Source organism: Peromyscus leucopus, chromosome 19 (assembly GCF_004664715.2).
Source record: "Peromyscus leucopus breed LL Stock chromosome 19, UCI_PerLeu_2.1, whole genome shotgun sequence".
Lineage (NCBI taxonomy): Eukaryota > Metazoa > Chordata > Mammalia > Rodentia > Cricetidae > Peromyscus > Peromyscus leucopus.
Genome location: NC_051079.1, coordinates 64,332,592 through 64,351,138, shown reverse-complemented (window position 1 = coordinate 64,351,138; position 18,547 = coordinate 64,332,592). Strand labels below are relative to the sequence as shown.

At 48.8% G+C, this 18,547-nt stretch overlaps 1 pseudogene; it reads right to left on the bottom strand.

Annotated features, from left to right (window-relative positions):
- Positions 1–18,547, bottom strand: part of LOC114694932 — a 143,669-nt pseudogene that overhangs the window by 43,177 nt on the left and 81,945 nt on the right.

The window sequence follows — 18,547 nt, the reverse complement described above, 5'->3', positions numbered from 1 at the left end:
GGGCCCTCTCACATCAATCATTAATTCAGAAAATGCCCCACTGACATGCTTACATGCCAATCTGATGGAAGCATTTTCTCAATCAAGGTTCTTTCTTCCCAGATGCCCCTAGCTTATAGCATGGTGACAAAAACTAGCCAGCACCCTCACCCACTCATCCATTTTAGAACTGACCAACTCTTTCACCCTTGTATTTGCAAAATCTTTTGGACTTCAGGGGTATAATACATCCCAGGCAGGATACAGCAACATACTTCTTTTATTTATCTATTCAATGTACATTTAGTGTAATTTTTGTTCCAAAGTCTCTGTTCAGTTCTATTCTTGTAGCTGGTCAGCTAGGAGAATAATTACTGTGTCAGTGTGGGCTCAGTGTGCTGGGGGATAGGAAGGCTAGTTAGTTGCTTCCTGGGATGTAGTTTGAGTGTCAAGAGAGATCTTAGAATTGGTGTCACACTATATAACCTTTGTCTGGCTCCCTTTGGTTTTCAGGGACCTTCAATTTTTTGCTTGGCAGCTTCTATTTAAACCCTGGTGCTGATAATATGCATGTTAGTGACTGTCTGGGACCTGAGATGAGGCCAGCTTTGAACTAAAGAACTTTGGGGAACAACCACTGCCCCCACATGGCATCAAGCTGTCCAGTGGAAAGTCTACCCACACGAAAAGAAAAGGAACAGGTGGAGGGAGCTCCACCCAGCCCTCAGGTAATTCAGGCTCCTGCCTGGCGAGCATTACATAAGGCCCAAAGGCTATAAAGCACCCTAACAGGCATAATGGCTTCTGTGCCTCCACCTGAAGGGGCTCATTGCAATCAGGTAACAGCTCTTGCAGATGCCTCTAGCTGTAACTACTGGAACACTCGCTTTATGGCACCACCTGAACGATCTACATCCTGCTTTCATCAATGGCAATTTCAGCAGCCATGTGGCTTATGTCTTTTGTGCGTGTGTGTCTACAGATCACCCTGCAACCTTTGGTGTTGAGGGCATTGTGAAGGGGAGGTGTGGAGCAGCAGGGCTCAAGATACAGAGCAGAGGATGGGTAGATTTGGGTCATGAGCTATGTGTTTCTATGAAATAACCCTCACGAGTTCACATACATTAGAGACAAGACTAACCTGGTTCTCCATTCATTTACTCATTCATTCATCTACTAATTTTCTCACTCAGCTGCAACTGCCACCCCTTCTTCTCAGGCATAATACTGTGTGTTAGCAAGACAAAGAGGAAGGGGATAAAACCTTTCCTTTTAGACCTCACAGGCGAGAGGGAGATAGACACAGAGGTGGCTGACTAGTGACCTCAGCAAAGTTTGTATAGCAATGCCACAGTCAAGGCCTTCTTCCTCATTCCCGTCTTCGGAGAGACAGTCTACTGTCACACAACTGTGAGAATAACTTGAAGTACCTCATGAGTCAACACCTGGGTTCAAAGGTTACCTCTTTGAACTTAGCTCTGCAACCATGTTATATGGCCATGGAAGAATTATTAAGCCTTCTGAATTTTGATTTTCTCACCCTTAGGCCAGACACATTAATATCTGCTTCGTACAGTTGTAGGGGCCTGGGAGGATGAAGACACTCAGAGGTACAGTTAAACATGAAGCCAGAGCAGGGGTAGTTCTCAACCTGTGGGTCATGACCCCATTGGGGGTTGAATGTCCCTTTCACAGGGGTCGCATATCAGACATTTACATTATGATTCATAACAGTAGTGAAATTACAGTTGTGAAGTAGCAACAAAATACTTTTATGGTTGGGGGTCACCACAACATGAGGAACTGTATTACAGGTTGCAGTATTGGGAAGGTTGAGAACCACTGAGCCAGAGGGATGGCTGAGGTTGAATTTGGACCTAAGAGGTCAGGTGGCAAGGAATAGCTGGCAGCCTCAGGTAATGAGATGAAGGGGAGTTCTTTATTACATTTAGGGAGAAGGTGCAGAGTGCCATATCCCCATAGGTCCTGTCTTAGGGTTTCTATTGCTGTGACCAAGCACCATGACCAAAGAGCAACTTGGGGAGGAAAGGGTTTGATTGGCTTACACTTCCATATTGCTGTTCATATTGAAGGAAGCCAGGAGGACAGGAGCCCAAACAGGGCAGGATCCTGGAGGCAGGAGCTGATGCAGAGACCATGGAGGGGTGCTGCTTACTGACTTGCTTCTCGTGGATTGCTCAGCCTGCTTTCTTTCCTTTTTCTTCTTGTTGGTTTTTTGAGACAGGGTTTCTCTGTGTAGCTTTGGAGCCTTTCCTGGAACTCACTCTGTAGCCCAGGCTGGCCTTGAACTCACAGAGACCCGCCTGCCTCTGTCTCCCGAGTGCTGGGATTAAAGGTGTGCACCACCACCGCCTGGCTTCAGCCTGCTTTCTTATAGAACCCAGGACCACTAGCCCAGGGATGATACCACCCACCATGGGCTGGGCCCTCCCCCATTTATCACTAATTGAGAAAAATGCCTTACAGCTGGATCTCATGGAGGCATTTCCTCAGCTGAGGCTCCTTCCTCTGATGGCTCTGGCTTGTATCAAGTTGACACACAAAACCAGCCAGTCCAGGCCTTAAGGGACATGCTCACTCTGAACCCAGAGTTCTGACAAGTCTTTGATCTGGAGCTAGAGTTATAGGCAAATGTAATCTGCCAAATGTGGGTGCCTTTCCTCTGGTCCTCAAAGACTGCAAGCTTCCAATACCATGAACATGGATTCTGCAACCACTGGGGACTGTATGGCTCTCTCCTCAGTACAAGATACCATCTGGTTATGGGAAATTCTTCCTGATTGCATGTGAAGCAGGTTTGTAGAGATCTGTTGTTGAGAGAGTACACTTAGATAGGCAATGTCTTTACTAGCCTCTGACAAAATCTATGCAAACTGGAGTGGGGAGCTAATAATTAAGGAGTTTCTTAAGCCAGGAACCCAGGTTTCAGCCTCCACTGTTCCGCAACCCTTTCCAGGAGATACCTTGGCAATTAGTGTGGCATTACTTATTCTAGTATTATTTTTTTTTAAGATTTATTTACTTTATGTGTATCAGTATTTCACCTGCATGTATGTGTGTGCACCATGTGTGTGCCTGGTGCCTGTGGAAGACATAAGAGGGCATTAGATCCCCTGCAAGTGGAGTTAGAGATGGTTGTGGGCACTGGGAATTGAATCCATGTCCTCTGTAACAGCAGCAAGTGCTTTGAACTCCCGAGCTGTCTCTCCACCTCTGTTCTTGAGGTTTGTGCTTGACCCACACACTACCCCAACTCCAGTTCCTGAGCTCTTCTTTGGACTACAGAGGCCACCTCTTGTATGCTTGTCCACCAGTCTGTCTTGTGGTTTCCCCCTTCCGTTCTCTTCCCTGAACCATGTCCAAATGAACTGTTTTTAATTTAATTTTTTTTTATTAATTTTACACACCAACCACAGATCCCCCTGTCATCCCTCCTCTCGCTCCCACCCCCGTAAACTTTTGAGGGAAACTCTATCCTCCTTCTCCACAGTTTCTTGTTGACCTTAGGACAAAGTACAAAGGCTTTTGCACTGCAATCATGCTTCTGTATATTTATCCAGCTGCACTGTTCACTAATCTACTTTCTAAGACACACATACACACAGACACTGACACATAGGCACAGACAGACATACACACACAGGCACACACACACACACACACACACGCACGCACGCACGCACGCACGCACGCGCGCGCGCGCGCGCGCACACACACACACACACACATGCACAGGCACACACACACTCATTTTCTGTTGTAACCCTTACCCCTATCCTGTCCACTTGATTATTGAGTTTCTATTTGGCTTTCATTTCCTTAGACAGCGCTTCCTCCTTCCTACCCCGTCCTGACCATCTTGTATTCTGTGTTGCAGTTATAGGTTTAGCTTCTATGATTGGGGAATCTCCGAAGGCACAGATTCTGTTCATTTCTTTGTTCTCACAGTGCCTCCCATGATGCCCCACTCATAGGAGTTACTTGGTAAGTGTTTGGTGAAAGAAATTTAGTGACCAGAAGGAAAAACCATCTGAGCAGGGGCCAGGTCCTGTATGGTAGCACTGAGGAGGCCCTAGAAGGGGGAAACAGAGCCAGCACCTACGTGCTCTGCAGGTCTCAGAGACATGTCCAGCCAGATGCCTCAGTGGTTCAGCACCCAGAGGACTCCTGTAGAAACAACTTTCATGCCAGTTAGCAACTTGGTGACATTTAAAAAGAAGCTAAGGTCCCACTGAGAGCTGGTTGCTTCTGAGAGGCTGGAAAGGGCATCTGGATGCTCACCCAGAACCCCTCATAGCTTGCCCTAAGTGGACACAAAGCCCAACTCCAGGGTCTTTCTCTTGGGCCAAAGCATTTGGTCTTGTTTTAAGTTTTCCACCTCTGGCCAGGTCTACGATGTGTTTATCAGGCTTCATTTAGCCTTTCAGATTTCCCTTCTGCTGGTCTCTAATTACAATTAGGGGAGATCAGATGTCCACAATCCTGGACTTTACCTAGCAGGTCAAAATTTATGGAGGATTTTGTTTGTTTGTTTGTTTGCTAGTCTTGGTGGAGGCCGTAAACAGGACTGGGAATACGTCCAAGGCAGACTGTGCTCACATCTCAGGCTCTCTGAGTCTCTTGTGGGCTGCTCCACTTCTCATCCCTTACGTCACACTACTGCTCAGAATCAAGCTGGTTCTCATCCAGAGTCTCTACATGTATTTGGGAAGACTGCTTCCAAGAGGAAACTGAATCTCCAGGAGTTCAAAGCAAGGGGTTGTTTATTTGGGTGTTTGTTTCGGTCTCAGGCAGGCCATCTGGAGGTCTGGCGCTCGGTTGGCATTTTGGGTGGAAATCCCAGCCCAGGCTCCCTGTACCCCCTCTTCCCATCCTAGTGTGTGGTTTAGTTTCCATGCTCGCTGCTGCCTGGTGGCCACAGGAGGGCCACTGTGCTCTGAGTTCCACAGCTTCTCAGCAGCACCCAGGAAGGCAGCCTGGGTAGAAAGGGGTTCTCCTCAGCAGGGAGGAAGAACATTCCCCGTTAGCTCCCTTGCAGACTTCCTCTTCCACCTCCTTGGTAGCTACTGGGTCACATGGTCATCCACACTAGCAGGAAGGTAGGGAAGACACATAAACCTGCTAGGAGAATTGAGACACTTTGGTCAGGCCAGAGTGAGTGTGGTCAGGTCCCCTGCTACCTGGGCAAGACTTCCATCCTATTGGAAAGAAGTTATCAAAAGAGTCATGTTCAGCCCTAGTCATCCGACCTCTTCTTCCCATCCCATCTGAGCTCTTGGACCGCCAGCTAGAGACTCATCAGCGGCTGACAGGACTCATCAGCGGCTGACAGGTGTGGTTCATCCTCATGAAGCCCCCAGGAGTACTAACTCCTCCCCTCACCCTGAGATGAGCTCAGAAAGCCAGCTGAAGTCCTCTGAGCTTGGGGTCAGGAAAATGGCAGAAGTGAGGTGGAGATGCCTCTGTAGAGTTAGGGGGCTTGGCAGAGAGGAAAGTTTCTGTCCTTCAGTGAAGGCTTGCTCTGGATCCTGTTTGCCCCACAGAAAGGCATTCTCCCACATACAGCAAAGCAATGAAAAATTCCTGTTAGTAACTCTACTCTCTCTCTCCAGAGACTCTCCTGAGGTGGGGCAGTTCTCTCTACAGGACATCTGAAGATGCTATGGAACTCGGCCGTTCAGCAGCCCTCTTCCGTCTGCTGAGCTCTCCTGAATCCCAGTTCCCTATGCTTCCTCCAACACATCTCTCATCATTCAGACAGCAACGCCAACCACTAATCCTCCAGACAGTGGGGAGTCAGCACAGCTGTCCCCAAGTGAGACAGTCCTGCCCACGCAGGGTCTAGACTCTCTCCAGGGAGCCTCCCCTGCCGCCTTCTCTACCCTGCATGATGCATGCCCCAGCTAGGGCTCCAGCCCATCACTTCCCTGTGTGGATACAGGACTTACCTCGCTTCCCAGCCCATCACTTCCCTGTGTGGATGCAGGACTTACCTCGCTTATGGTATACTTATCTCTTTTGCATCTGTTTGTCTGTTAATCTTTGAGGATAAAGCAGTAATAATTGAAACAGTTGTATAATTGTTCTGTTTCTACTCCACTGCATTGACAAAAGGATTTATGGGGGGGGGGACAAAAAACCCTCAATGAATAAGAAAATGTGGCTTCCAGATGAGGTTGATACTCCAAATAAGGTTAATACCTCCAAAAGACACATGCTTTTAAGTTACGAGTTGGCTCTGAAACACCTGGCTGGCTCTGTGGAGAAAAATGTGACGTGTCCAAGGTTCACAGTGTCTGTCAAAGGAAACTGAGCCAGACACAGTGGGGTACACAGGCATCATGGCTCTGAGGCTGGAGAGGAAGTACAGGTTCTCTCATGGAGGAAGCCAGGCAAGGAAGTGGACGGTAATCTCAGCTGTGTTGTCGGAGGGAAGTAACGGTCCCGAAAAGGCCTTGAGTGGACACTGTTCCCAGAGGGTGTGTCCACAATGACACCAGAACAGTGGCTCCAGCCCCCAGCCCCTGATGGTTAGCTCAGTGTAAATGTTTTAAAATATTGATACAAGATTCTTAAAATGCCTTTTCTAAGGTGCAGGGACAGTTGATAGCACAAGCAAATTTGGGGGTGTATGCTATGCACAGTGTTCTGGCATAAAGGCCCATAGCTTTCCTCTCAAAGCGCAGACCTCTAAATCAGAGTAGCTCCACCAGCTACTTGAGCACTAATCATTTGCTCTGTCTGTCTGGCCAGGAATCTGAGAGTTATTTGATGAAGCCATGGAATCATCTGTCTGCTGCTGAAGGACCAGTCGGCCAGCTGAACTGGGCTGGAGTTTATAGCTCCTAAGAGAGAGAGGGACTGCTCAGAGAGCATGTGTGTTTGGGCTGAAGATGAGAGCCAGATCTAAGTTACAGCAGAAGGAATAAAGAGAAAGGACAACACATCATTATTGCCCCCTAAGCAGGATGAAGCAGACCTGAATTAGATTCTAGAGCCCATGTAAGGAAGTTGGACACACACCGGGATCTGCCTGTCTAGAGACAGGCTGGGACATGCTGGCCAGCCTAGCACATTTGGTGGTTGGTTCCCACACATGCACACACAGGTGCATTTCCCCTACATGTACACACACACACACACACACACACACACACACACACACACACAGAGGCTTCTAAGCAGTCATCTAAAATAGTTGTCAAGGAGTGCTGTGGACTCAGTTAATGGCCAGTACAGAGCTGGAGTTGGCAGGGAGGGAAGGGAAATGGAGCTTTGCAGGAAAGAGTGCCCTGGTCCATGTGGCTTCTTCTGGTGGATAATCAGAGTCAGTAACTCAACTGAAGTCAAAGACAGCTGACACTTCGAAGAACCCTGATGTCCTCTCTCTCCTTTTTCATTTTTCTTTTTCTAGTTTTTTTGTTTGTTTGTTTGTTTTTTCCCCCAGATGCTATTTACAGAGGGGTCAGAGGCAGATGCAGTCATCCACTGGTCCCTGGACGTGCACAGGACATTGTATTGTTATGTGTGTCACAGCTTCAACAGTTGGGAAGGGTCAGCATTTGTTGTGGTGAGGGGGTTCCCTTGTTTCAGTAATCACTGATTACAGGAACTAGGGAAGTTGGTCATTTCCAATACAGCAACACTCAGGGGGGCTCTCTCTAATGCAAACCGCAAATTTTCAATCAATCAATCAGCATGGAGGTATTGATCGCCTACTATGTGCAAGAAAGATTCACGAGGAGTGGCGGCTCTGGAGGATGGCTTAGCCTCTCAGAAGCTTTCTTGTGGTTCAGGGGTGACAGGTGTGGCTTCCCTAAAGGTGGCGCATTCTCAGATGGTCCAGAGGCCTTAGCAAATGCAGGCCCAGCTTCAGGGAGGCCGAGGCGCCTGTGAGTCTGTTGTCCACAAGCAGGGGAAGGGCCGAGCTACTTGGGGAAGACTCAGCCTGCCCCCAGGCACTCAACCAAGCTTGGGCGCTCACAGCTGTGTGACCTTCACGAGTTGCATCACCTGGGGCAGTGGTCTTGGGGTAGGCTATGTGCTTCACGGCTCTGCTAAGGGTACTGCCGTCCTGGATGACAGGTGCCTGGCACCCTCTATAGTTGTGGTGTAGGACACAACCTACCAGAACACACATGGAGCTCCAGGAACAGGTTGGATGAGACCATAGATCTCAGCCTTGGTGGAGCCTGCCCTTGGGCATTTCTAACATGAGCGTCCTAGAATGGGACCCGGGCATTCACACCGTCTATTAACGTTCCCCAGAGATGAAATGATTAAGGTCCATCTCGAGTTACTCTTTCATGACTCTGACCTTCTGTCTGCCCACAGACCCTCTTCTAGGTTGTTAAAGTCTGGGAGTCTGGAGACAGGGAAGATAAATGCAGAGGGAAGGGTTTCCTTCAGGAAATTGAGTTTTAATGGAGCCCCCAGAGGGAGGACCCATTCCAGGTAGTTAGAGAGAGGTACAGAGAAAGGAAGTGTTCCTGAGGCTTTTGCTCATGTCATGTGTTCCTGACTGGGCAGGTGCCGGAGGAGGAGCTGTGAGGGGATGAATGAACGACCGTCTGTAGGAATGACTGTGTGTAAAGGCAGGAAGTGAAGACAAGGGAGGACTCTGCTGCAGACTGGGGAGTTGACGAAGAGTCAACAATGTTGAGAAAAGCAGAGAGAGAAGGAGGCTCCCGTCCTGGATGCTTTATAGCAGAAGGTTTATGGAGTTGTGTGAGCTAGCTCGGATGGGTCCCAGGAATGGCGGTGAAGGTCAGGGAAGAACATGCCAGGATGGTGCCTGCTCTGTGTCTTTCCTAGGGATGAACTACCTCCAGGATGCTATGGTCCCATCTGTCTAGAAGTGACTGCTTGAGCTTGGAGCTTGCTGGTTTGGGATTGGATGGTCCTGATGATGTGGCACATGGTGCAAACGGAAGCACACAGGTGGTTCTTTAAGTTTAAAAGGTGCTTCCTGGTTCATCTTTCCTGTCAACTTGGCTTTCCACTCAAAGATTCCCATTCTCATTGTCCATATGACATTAGGTCTTGGCCTGTAGAATGTGGCTGTGAGTCCTAGAGAGGTCACTGGGGGCTGGGGACAGCATCCATCCTTCCGCCACTCTCTCTTTAGGCCTTATAATTAAACTGGATCCTGCTGGCTTCTGGCGAAGGTGGCCTTCCAAATCCATGCAAGGCATGTGATTGATGGCACCGCTGAGTCCTCAGGAGAAGCAGCCCTCCCTGGCTTTTGTATTAAGCTGGGTTATCTCCCACGGTATTGATTTCTTGTTTGGAGGTTGACATTTCTCTTCTCCATTTCTGAGCCATTTCTATAAAAATGAAAGAGGAGGTGAGGGATGATGGCACCTGCACTGACAAGCCTTGCTGACTCGCAGTATTAGTTGCTGTTTTCCATTACGTCTTTCTGGGTTTGTCAGCTCTCTCTCTTCTAGACAGAGATACATTTAAATGGTGGTGTGAAAAGGTCCCACACGTCAACTGTCAGAGCACGCCACTGGGTGTAGTCCCTGGGCTTAATCTTCTCATTGTTAGGACCTGGGTCCCTTTTGAAGGGCAAGAGGACTTGATAGACTCCAGATACCTCTCAAATGTGCCTCATTCTGGCTCCATAGATGCTCAGCCACCACGCTGCTGAGGGTTGAGAGCAGGCTTGGGTCTGTGCCCAAGTAAATAAGTCCCGTTCCTTCCTCTCATTTCCATACCTCTTCTTGCACTCAGGGCCTCCACTAATATTGAGGATCCCCCCTCCAAAAAAGTGGAATCTGTCTTTAGGGGCGTTCTAAAGAGTGGATGTCACCAGGCAGTGGTGGCGCATGCCTTTAATTCCAGCACTTGTGAGGCAGAGCTAGGTGGATCTCTGTGAGTTCAAGGCCAGCCTGGTCTACAGAGTGAGATCCAGGAAAGGCACCAAAACTACACAGAGAAACCCTGTCTCGAAGGAAAAAAAAAAGAGTGGCTGTCACAGACTCCTCAGTAGAGAAAGCAAGGATGCAGCGTTACTACCCTCTCGCTGTGCTTTCAGCCAATGCCTGCCCTGTTCGCAGGGCTTGTGGACCAATGCGGGTGGCGGCACCACATCTAATAAGCTGGGGTCACCCATCAGTTGTCACTCATAACTCATTTAGATGTGTGTAAAATAGATCAACAGACTAGGAGGCAGTGGCCGCTGACAGCTCACCCTGTTAGTCATTCTCATCTTGTGTGGCCACCATAGAGCTTTCATATGCGTTCAAGGCCACTAAGAAGTGAAACTCCATTTCCCAGAAGTCTTTGCCTGCCATACTACACTGTTGTCAAAGGGATATGAATGGAGGTTCCTTAGTAGCTTCCCAGAACATTTTTTCATCATCCTTTCTCTGAGTCCAGCTGATTAAAATAAAATGACACCATCTTAGACCATGGGGATGTGGCAAGGAGACCTAGTGGTGGTCTGCATACAGCTAACTGTGAGCCCAGCACAGAGAACCAGCTCTCATTTGATTCATGTGTTTGGGTTTATTTGCTGGTGCTCACAGTATGGCCTTGTTTCTTCCACATTGTACTCCAGGAGTCTTTGCAGTGGGTTGCAGATTCTGCTCATTGAGATGGCCAACATGAAAACAGGGTACACCTCAGAGTCATGCCAATCTGTGCACACACACACTCATTCATGACTCATACTCTCTCTTGGGCTAGTGCCACTCTGCCCTGGACCTCACCATGGTGGAGTAAAGCACTTGGGAAACTTCGGGCATCAGCAGGTGAAGTGGGTCAGATGGCTGTTCCTTCCTGGACTTTCGGAGGATCCATCCTAACCGCTCGATGGTGGTAGTTTTCACAGGGCGTTACCGCCAACCCTGTTCTGCATCAGGAAATCAGAAGCAGAGTTTCCTTAGCTTTCTTGTCACCCTCTGGCTTGAGAGTGGCCATCCACCTCCAGTCCTCAGCCTGGATGCCTCACGGTGACGGCAGGCGCCGAAGAGCTCAGCAAGCTGTAGCATGTGTGTGGACGGTATTGCTGCCGTCAGTGACTCTGGTCTGCAGAGAGGTGGTGGCAGTTGGTGCCTCACTCCATGAGGTGAGACTTGGTTTGGGTCCCAGGCATGCTGCATGGGGTGTGAGAACAAGTGTATGTGAGAGAGAGCAAGTGTGCACAAGTGTGTGTGTGTGTGTGTGTGTGTGTGTATTTACCTGTAGATGCCCTGCCATGGCTGCTTCCACAGCTGTCATTTCCGTCCAAGAGAAGCCAGCACGTTGACTCGACCACCCTTTCTGCAGCCGGGCGCCTGCACAGGCACTGGCAGAGCACATACCTGCCGGTGCTGAAGGATAACTTGTAGGCTCTCTGGCAGGGCCCAGGTTCATGACTTGAGTCAGGGAAGGTGAGACAGCCCGCACCAGGCTCCCCGGTGATGTAGGAGTGGCCCCAGGAGATGGGCTCTGCCTCTCACTCCCAGCTTGGGCTCTGCATTCTGCTTGTCCCTTCAGTGTGAGGGAGATGTAGATCCATGGAGTTAGGTAGTGAAATCCCATGATCTGGGGTCAGCCTCCTGTTGTCAGTTTGCGGACACTTTCTCTGCCACAGCCTCTCTCTTTCCCTGGAGGTGCAGAATGAAAGGAAGAGATGGGGGCGGGGGAAGACACCTTCAAGGATCTTCTGGGACAGAGGGACTGGCAAATGGAAACGAGGCACAAGTGGCCATGTTCAGTGCTCTGATGTGAACTACGGGGAGGTGTGAGAAAACTCCCTTCTTGGTGCCTCAGTTTCTTTACCTGAAAAAGTGGAATATTAGTACTCCTGCCCCCATCCGGCATTTCAAGGATTCCATGACTAAACAGGCTTCATTTCAGCAGTCAGCAAGGGGCAGTTGCTACTAAGAGTCCAGCTGAAGTTCTGCTCTTTTTTTTTTTTTTTTTTTTTTTTTTTTGGTTTTTCGAGACAGGGTTTCTCTGTGTAGCTTTGCGCCTTTCCTGGAACTCACTTGGTAGCCCAGGCTGGCCTCGAACTCACAGAGATCCGCCTGGTTCTGCCTCCCGAGTGCTGGGATTAAAGGCGTGCGCCACCACCGCCCGGCTTGAAGTTCTGCTCTTAACCCAACATGGGACACTGGGAAAGGAAGTCTCCTCTCTTTAGGTCTCAGGCTAGAATCGGGCTGTAGAAGCGACCGTCTCTCTGGGCCATCATGGTATAGTGGACAGTCATTTCTGGTGAGCCCAGGCACAGAGAGGAGTCATCAGGGGCAGGAGGAGACACGGGGCTGGTGTCATGTCATGGTCTGGAAAGCAAGGGTTTTGGAACACCTGCTCTCTCCCCATCCCCATTTCCCTCACCTCTGCTTCCTGGCCCCAGGACCTCATAGCAGTGGTGCCTGCTTGAGCAGCCATCACGGAATCGCCCTGTCCATTCCCATCTCTGCCGGAAGCTCACAAAAGTCCTCATGGTAATGTGTCTTTTGACAAAACTAACTAGGGCTCAGATAGATGCGAACTGCTAGCTCATCATGTTTAGTTGTGATCTCTCCGATTATTAGTGAGTTTGAACATCTTTTCATGGAAGTCGGCCATTCTCTACTTTGGCCAACATCTGCCCTTTTCTAGTACATCTGTGAGAGTTCTGGATCCCTTTGACATCCTATCAGGAGACCTGCGGAGCTGTTTCCAGGTCCTGGCTCCACATGAGTGTGTTTGAGGGCAGTATAGCTTGTCACAGGCTGCCTCTGCAGGCCACTTAGCTTGGCGTACTTTCTTAAAGGAATCATTCCTAGATGATGCCATACTGGTGTACCGCAAAAACTCCCCAAGTTCCTTGGAGTTTTGCCACTTTGCATTCAGCTCTTCAACACATGGAGAATTCCCTTTTCTATGTGATTGAGGCAGAAGTTTAATCTTGTTTTCTTGTGTGCCAACAGTCACCTGTCTCAGTAGCTCTCTGATATTGTCTATGATAAAATGGAAATCCAAATTGGGGAGTATACAGTTTTTAAACTCCCAGTCCCCACGGTCCTTGTACAGCCACACTCAGTGTACCATGAAATCCTGCATGAACTGCTTCCTGCTAGTCTCAAGAAGAGATGTGCAGATCTGCCTTTAATCATGTTGAACATTGGATTCTGCCCTTTTCTCCCATGACAGCCAAGTGCTTAATGCAAGGTCAGGAACCAGGAAGACCTGGCTGAAAGGATCAAAACAGCCTAATACGATGACTCCTGAACAACCAGTTCTAACGTAGCTCATTGTCAGGCGGACAAGTAGGATAGGTTGTTGGTGTTAGGATTCCCCCCCGTCCATTCAACAAACATTCCCCGACGATCTGTGATGGGTGAGCTGCTGGAGACCACCAGGAAAGTGCTTCCTGGTGTCTAGGAACTGGAATTCGAGGGCAGAAACCGAGTCATTGGTACTTACACGACTGTTATTAACCACTGTACTGGGAGCAGAGAGAGAGAGAGATGAGATCTAGATGAAACCCTGGAAGGCTTCTTGGAAGAAGCAACACTTGACAGATACCTTTAAGGATGAGGAAGAGTGACCTGTGTGCCAAGGGTACTGAGGTTCCGTCGTAAGGGCCGTAACAAAAGACAGACATCTGAAGCACATGGCCACAGATCACCATGACCTTAGCAGAAGGTGACAAGGCAGCAGAGTTGACATTTGTTCTTTCTTATTTTTATTTTATTTTATTTTATTTGGACCTGGTCTGATTTTGCTCAGGCTAACTGGCCTCTGGCTCACTATGTTGCTGAGAATGACCTTAGAATTCTCACCCTCTGGGGTCCACCTCTAAGTGCTGGGATTGCAGTCATGACCACCATGCTGGACTTACTCAAGGAGTTCAAGGCCCCTGCTTCCTGTACAAAGCTGGCCTGTCTTAAGGTGACCACAGCTGAGCACAGCACCCCAAATCGACCCACTCACCGCGGGTTACGCCATTCTGGTCAAGGGATTCTATTTTGTAATTTCCTCTTGTCTCAAGTGGGCGCCGACTTTTTATCAAGGAGTCTGGCTTTCATCTGATTTCAAGATCATAGACTGACGTTGTAATTCTTGTCATCCTTTGCTGCCAAATGCTACTGTTAGGAGCTTTTCTCATGCAGCCAGAATAACATATGAGACCCCAGCCTGGAGGGGCAGCCCACCTGACACAAACAGAAATAGCCCTGCTCTCACTATTGTCAAAGGAATTATCCCCTGGAGGGGATTTTTAATTTGGGGGTTTGCTACAAAATGGGAAGCTGACCACCACTGCGTTGCAACTCAAATGCTTTCTTAGTAATCAATTACTAAAATGAGACATGCTGGGTATTTTAGCAAGTCTTTCGTGGCTCTTTCCTTCAACGGGTCAAGTAAGTCCAAGTTGCCTCCATTATTACGAAAAGCCAGGGGCAACTAAGACATTGAGTTTGATGATGGGGGAAGGGAATATGGGGGAAGCTCTCACATCAGATAAAGAAAAGCATGAAAGGCGGTGGAGGGAGCCTAAATTAGAGGCAGCCACATCAGCTGGGCAGCTAGTGGCATGCTAGGAGTTGGTTGCAAAGAATAAATAATTCAGCCCAGGAATAAGCTGCACGGTGAATGTCACGAAGCTTAATTGGCATCCATTAAATACTACCATGCAGCATCTATACTATTTTGGTACATCTGGAGCAACTTGAGGCAAAAAAGGGGAAGAGAGGCAGAAGCAAAGTTGAATGTGGAGACCTTGGCATCAGGATTTCATGAACTCGCTCCTCCTCTGGCACAGCAGGGAGGTGAAGGGGTGGCCTCGGAGCACTGATGGCCCGGAAACTGAGTTCTGTGTCACCTCTATTGTAAGGCTCGCGTGTGCTGTTTAAACTTGACATGTCATCATCCAACAGCAGCAAACAGATGACGCTGGCCTGCTGTCCACTTTTCTTGGTGTGGCCGTAGAAGATGACGCTGACGTGTGAAAGACGCAGGCAAGCAGGGCAAATAGTCAGAGCTGGAGGGCGGCACCTGGTGACCTTGGGAGGCAGTGGGTAGCATTGGGACCCCTGTGCAACCTAGGAGTCTCCTCTGTTCATATGGTATCTGCATGACTTGAGCTGGGGCCAGGGAATCTCTCCAGTTCCCAGAGTAGCCCTCATTACAGGGGCATCCATAAATGGTTGTGCAACGTTATAGCTTCCATCTGAGTCTAGTCAATCCTCTTCCTTCTTACAGAGGTCCTTGTGGGGCAGCACTAAGTTTTATTAGTGTTGTCAACCTCAGTGAGACCACAACACATGGCCCTTGGTATTCACTAAGTCCTGTTTGTTAACTGGATGTCTTGGGACCCTTTTCTTTCTTTCTTTCTTTCTTTCTTTCTTTCTTTCTTTCTTTCTTTCTTTCTTTCTTTCTTTCTTTCTTTCTTTCTTTCTTTCTGTTTTTTGTTTTCCTTTTTTCAACTTGACAGAAGCTAGAGTCATCTGGGAGGAAAAGCCTTAGTTGAGAAAAATGCCTCCATCAGAGTGGCCTGAAGGCAAATCTGTGGGTCATCTTCTTGATTAATGATTGATGTGGTAGGTTTCGGCCCCCTGTGTGTGGAGGGCTGCAACCCTGGGGCAGGTGGTCCTGGGTGGGATAAGTGTTAGGTCTCAAACCCGGGACAAATGGATGAGGTGCCTACTTAGTGTATCAAAGCAGACCTGGCTGCCAGGTTCTCCCTGCATCCCTCAGTCCCTACCTGTTACAAGGTATGGCTGGCATACCCAGCCCCCTACCCTAAACTTCTCCAGCCTTAGTATTGGACTGGGCTTCCCTCCCCTGCAACTGCCCTTCCCTATATAATCTAACCATTTTGATTACTTGGTCCTTTTCATCTACCCTTTACCCTCCTGGCCTCGTGGTCTGTCTCTCCCCCGCCCTCTCCTTCATATAGCTTGGGGTCATGTCTACTCTGGACTCTCCCAGATGAACTTTGGGAGTTCTGTCTTCCTTGGGCTCAGATTCCTTTTAATCTGGGTGTTTATTAAATTTTTTTAAAATACTTGTTTTTCTAGCTGAAAATCCGGCCAACAGGTTGGCTGTATGTTAAAATAGTTTGTTCTTGCTCCGTCCTAGTGTGAGACGGGCTAATGGAGACAGAGTACCTGGTCTGTCTGGGGGAGATAGGAGGTGTACAGGACTGTGCTGAGAGACTCTGGGGCTTGGTCTCCTCAGGCTCTGTCCCACCCGCTCCCAATGTTATAAAATCTCCATTGGCCCAGTGACGTCACAGCTGGCAGGGTGGTGAGCATGTGGTCTGGCCTCTGAGCCTTGAGTGAAAGGGACGAAGAAAACAGACAGCATCCCTCAGCCTGGGTTACTCTTCTCTGCCCAGCACACTAGACTACAAGAACTGGACAGCCCTGAGGCCGACTCTAAGCCTTGCCTGTAGGGCCCAGATGATTCTTTGAAAATGACACCCCTTCTGTGGTCAGTTTCCTCACCTGTGAGCATGTTACAGACTCAAGCAGGGTCATGTGTGGCATGTTGAAGAGTAGACCAGCTGGCCGAGAATTGGTTGTGTAGCAGTTTCCTCTGAGATAAACCTTCCGTCTTGGAGGGAAGTTCCTTAAGACACAGAATGGCCTGAAGAGAAGTGAGGCATTCCCTCCTGTAGGAAAGCTCATTAGCTCAGGGAATAAACATCTCAAAGGCTTCAGGGAGTCCCTGGAACTGACCATATTGACTATGCGCCTCCCTCCCTCCCTCCCTCCCTCCCTCCCTCCCTCCCTCCCCAAGCTTAAACAAGCAGCATAGACTGCTGGTAGACAAGCTGCCCGGAAGAAAGTGAGGCCGCTGAACTGCCTTCAAGAGGCGCAGAGCAGCCCAGCCACCTGGAAAGGCCGCTCTCTGCCTGTGGGCTGCACACTGTGGTCCCGATTTCCAGATCTCATGAACTCATGCCGGGATGGGCTTTGGTGATGCAGCTGTCTTGGAGTCGTGTCTGCTCCTGTAAGTGACCCCTCACCCATGGGCCTACAAGCAACCTCAATGAAACCCATTGGTTCCTAAGTTGGACTGTTACAGCCTTTCTTTGGCCTGTACTTCATTCCCTGCCGGGGTGACTAGACGTTTGCTGGAATCTCCCCAGGAGTAGAGGTTGCATACTCTTTCTTTTGTGCCTCATTAGCTTGCACAACCGGGAAAAGTGGTTTATTCTCTGTATGTTACAGTTTGACATTTCTAAGATAGACAAAAGAATAAATAGTAGCTATTTCAATTATCAAGAGATGCAATGGTGGGTAAGGATATGGTCTCTGAGGCTAGACTGCTTGGTTCTGAATCTCAGCTCTGCCCTTTCCTAGCTGTGTGACTTCAGACAATTCATTCAACCTCTCTGTTTAGTTCCAGCACCTCTAAAACCACAATGACCAATGTGTTGGGCTGTTGGAAAGAGCAACGCCATGCAGACGAAGCACTCAGCCCATAGCCTGGCATCTTAAGAATGCCACTCGAGTTTTAGAAAATTGTCCCTGAGATGATTCACACAAAGTCATTTGAGCAATGTGTAGAGCATACTGAAGACTTGTAGCCATTTGCTAAAAAACCTGGAGCTAAGAATGGCTCGTTAATGTATCCCTCACATAGCCCCACACACCAGACCGGGTGGGGCTTGTGGAAATTCCCTCACCAAAGCACAGGCCTCCTGGAATCTGTGGCTCACATATAGCCTGTGTGGCCACTCACCTCTACCACACCCCACTTGCTAAAATAAAACTTGGAAGGCAGGCAGAAGCACTGCCCTAAGCAATCCTATTTTGGGTCAATATACTGTAAGGAAGTGGAGGAAACGGGACTGAGTGAACATTTATAAATACTTTAATAATGATGAATAAATGATTCATCAGAGTTGGATGCAAAGTGGATCATTCCAAGATGCACAGAGGCCTATAGGGCTGACCACGGACTAGTGAAGGGGTGCCATTGCAGCCCGTGAGGAGGCACTGGAGAGCGACAGCCCCCACAGTTAGCTAGTCTCTGTATGTCCTGGTACAATGGAAGAAAAGGGAAATTCATGCACCACATCTCAGTACAGTACTGCTATCTTAATATGGAATGTACTGAAATTATTCAGTGATTTATTGACCCAGCTGTATTTCACAGTTCTCTCAGTGTCCTTGTATATCTAAGTTAACAGAGAGCAAGGCATTTGACTCAGATAGTCCTTTGATTGGCAGATCTTCAGGATATCAGAGAAGCTTGCAGGGGCAGGGGCAAGGGCAAGGGTAGGGGTAAGGCTCCAGGTCCTGGGGACTCCCTTGAGAATAGAATGTGCATGTCATGTGGTTGGCCTGAGTGTCTTTGGAGTGTGTCCAACTATGTGTGGTCAGAGGCAGAAGGAGCTTCCTGGATATTCCCCAAAGAGCAACCTGAAGGCCACTAAGAGCAAAGGACTCACCAAGTTCACACAGCCAAAGTATGGCAGTCAGGGAATTCCTATGTCCTGCCAAAGTCCTTTCTGTATCTCCCTCTCCACAGGGAATCCAGGGGGGGAGCTCACATCTAAGGTAGAAAAGAAGTCCTCATGTGCTTATAAGTCTTCCTGTACTTTGAGTGCAGGCAA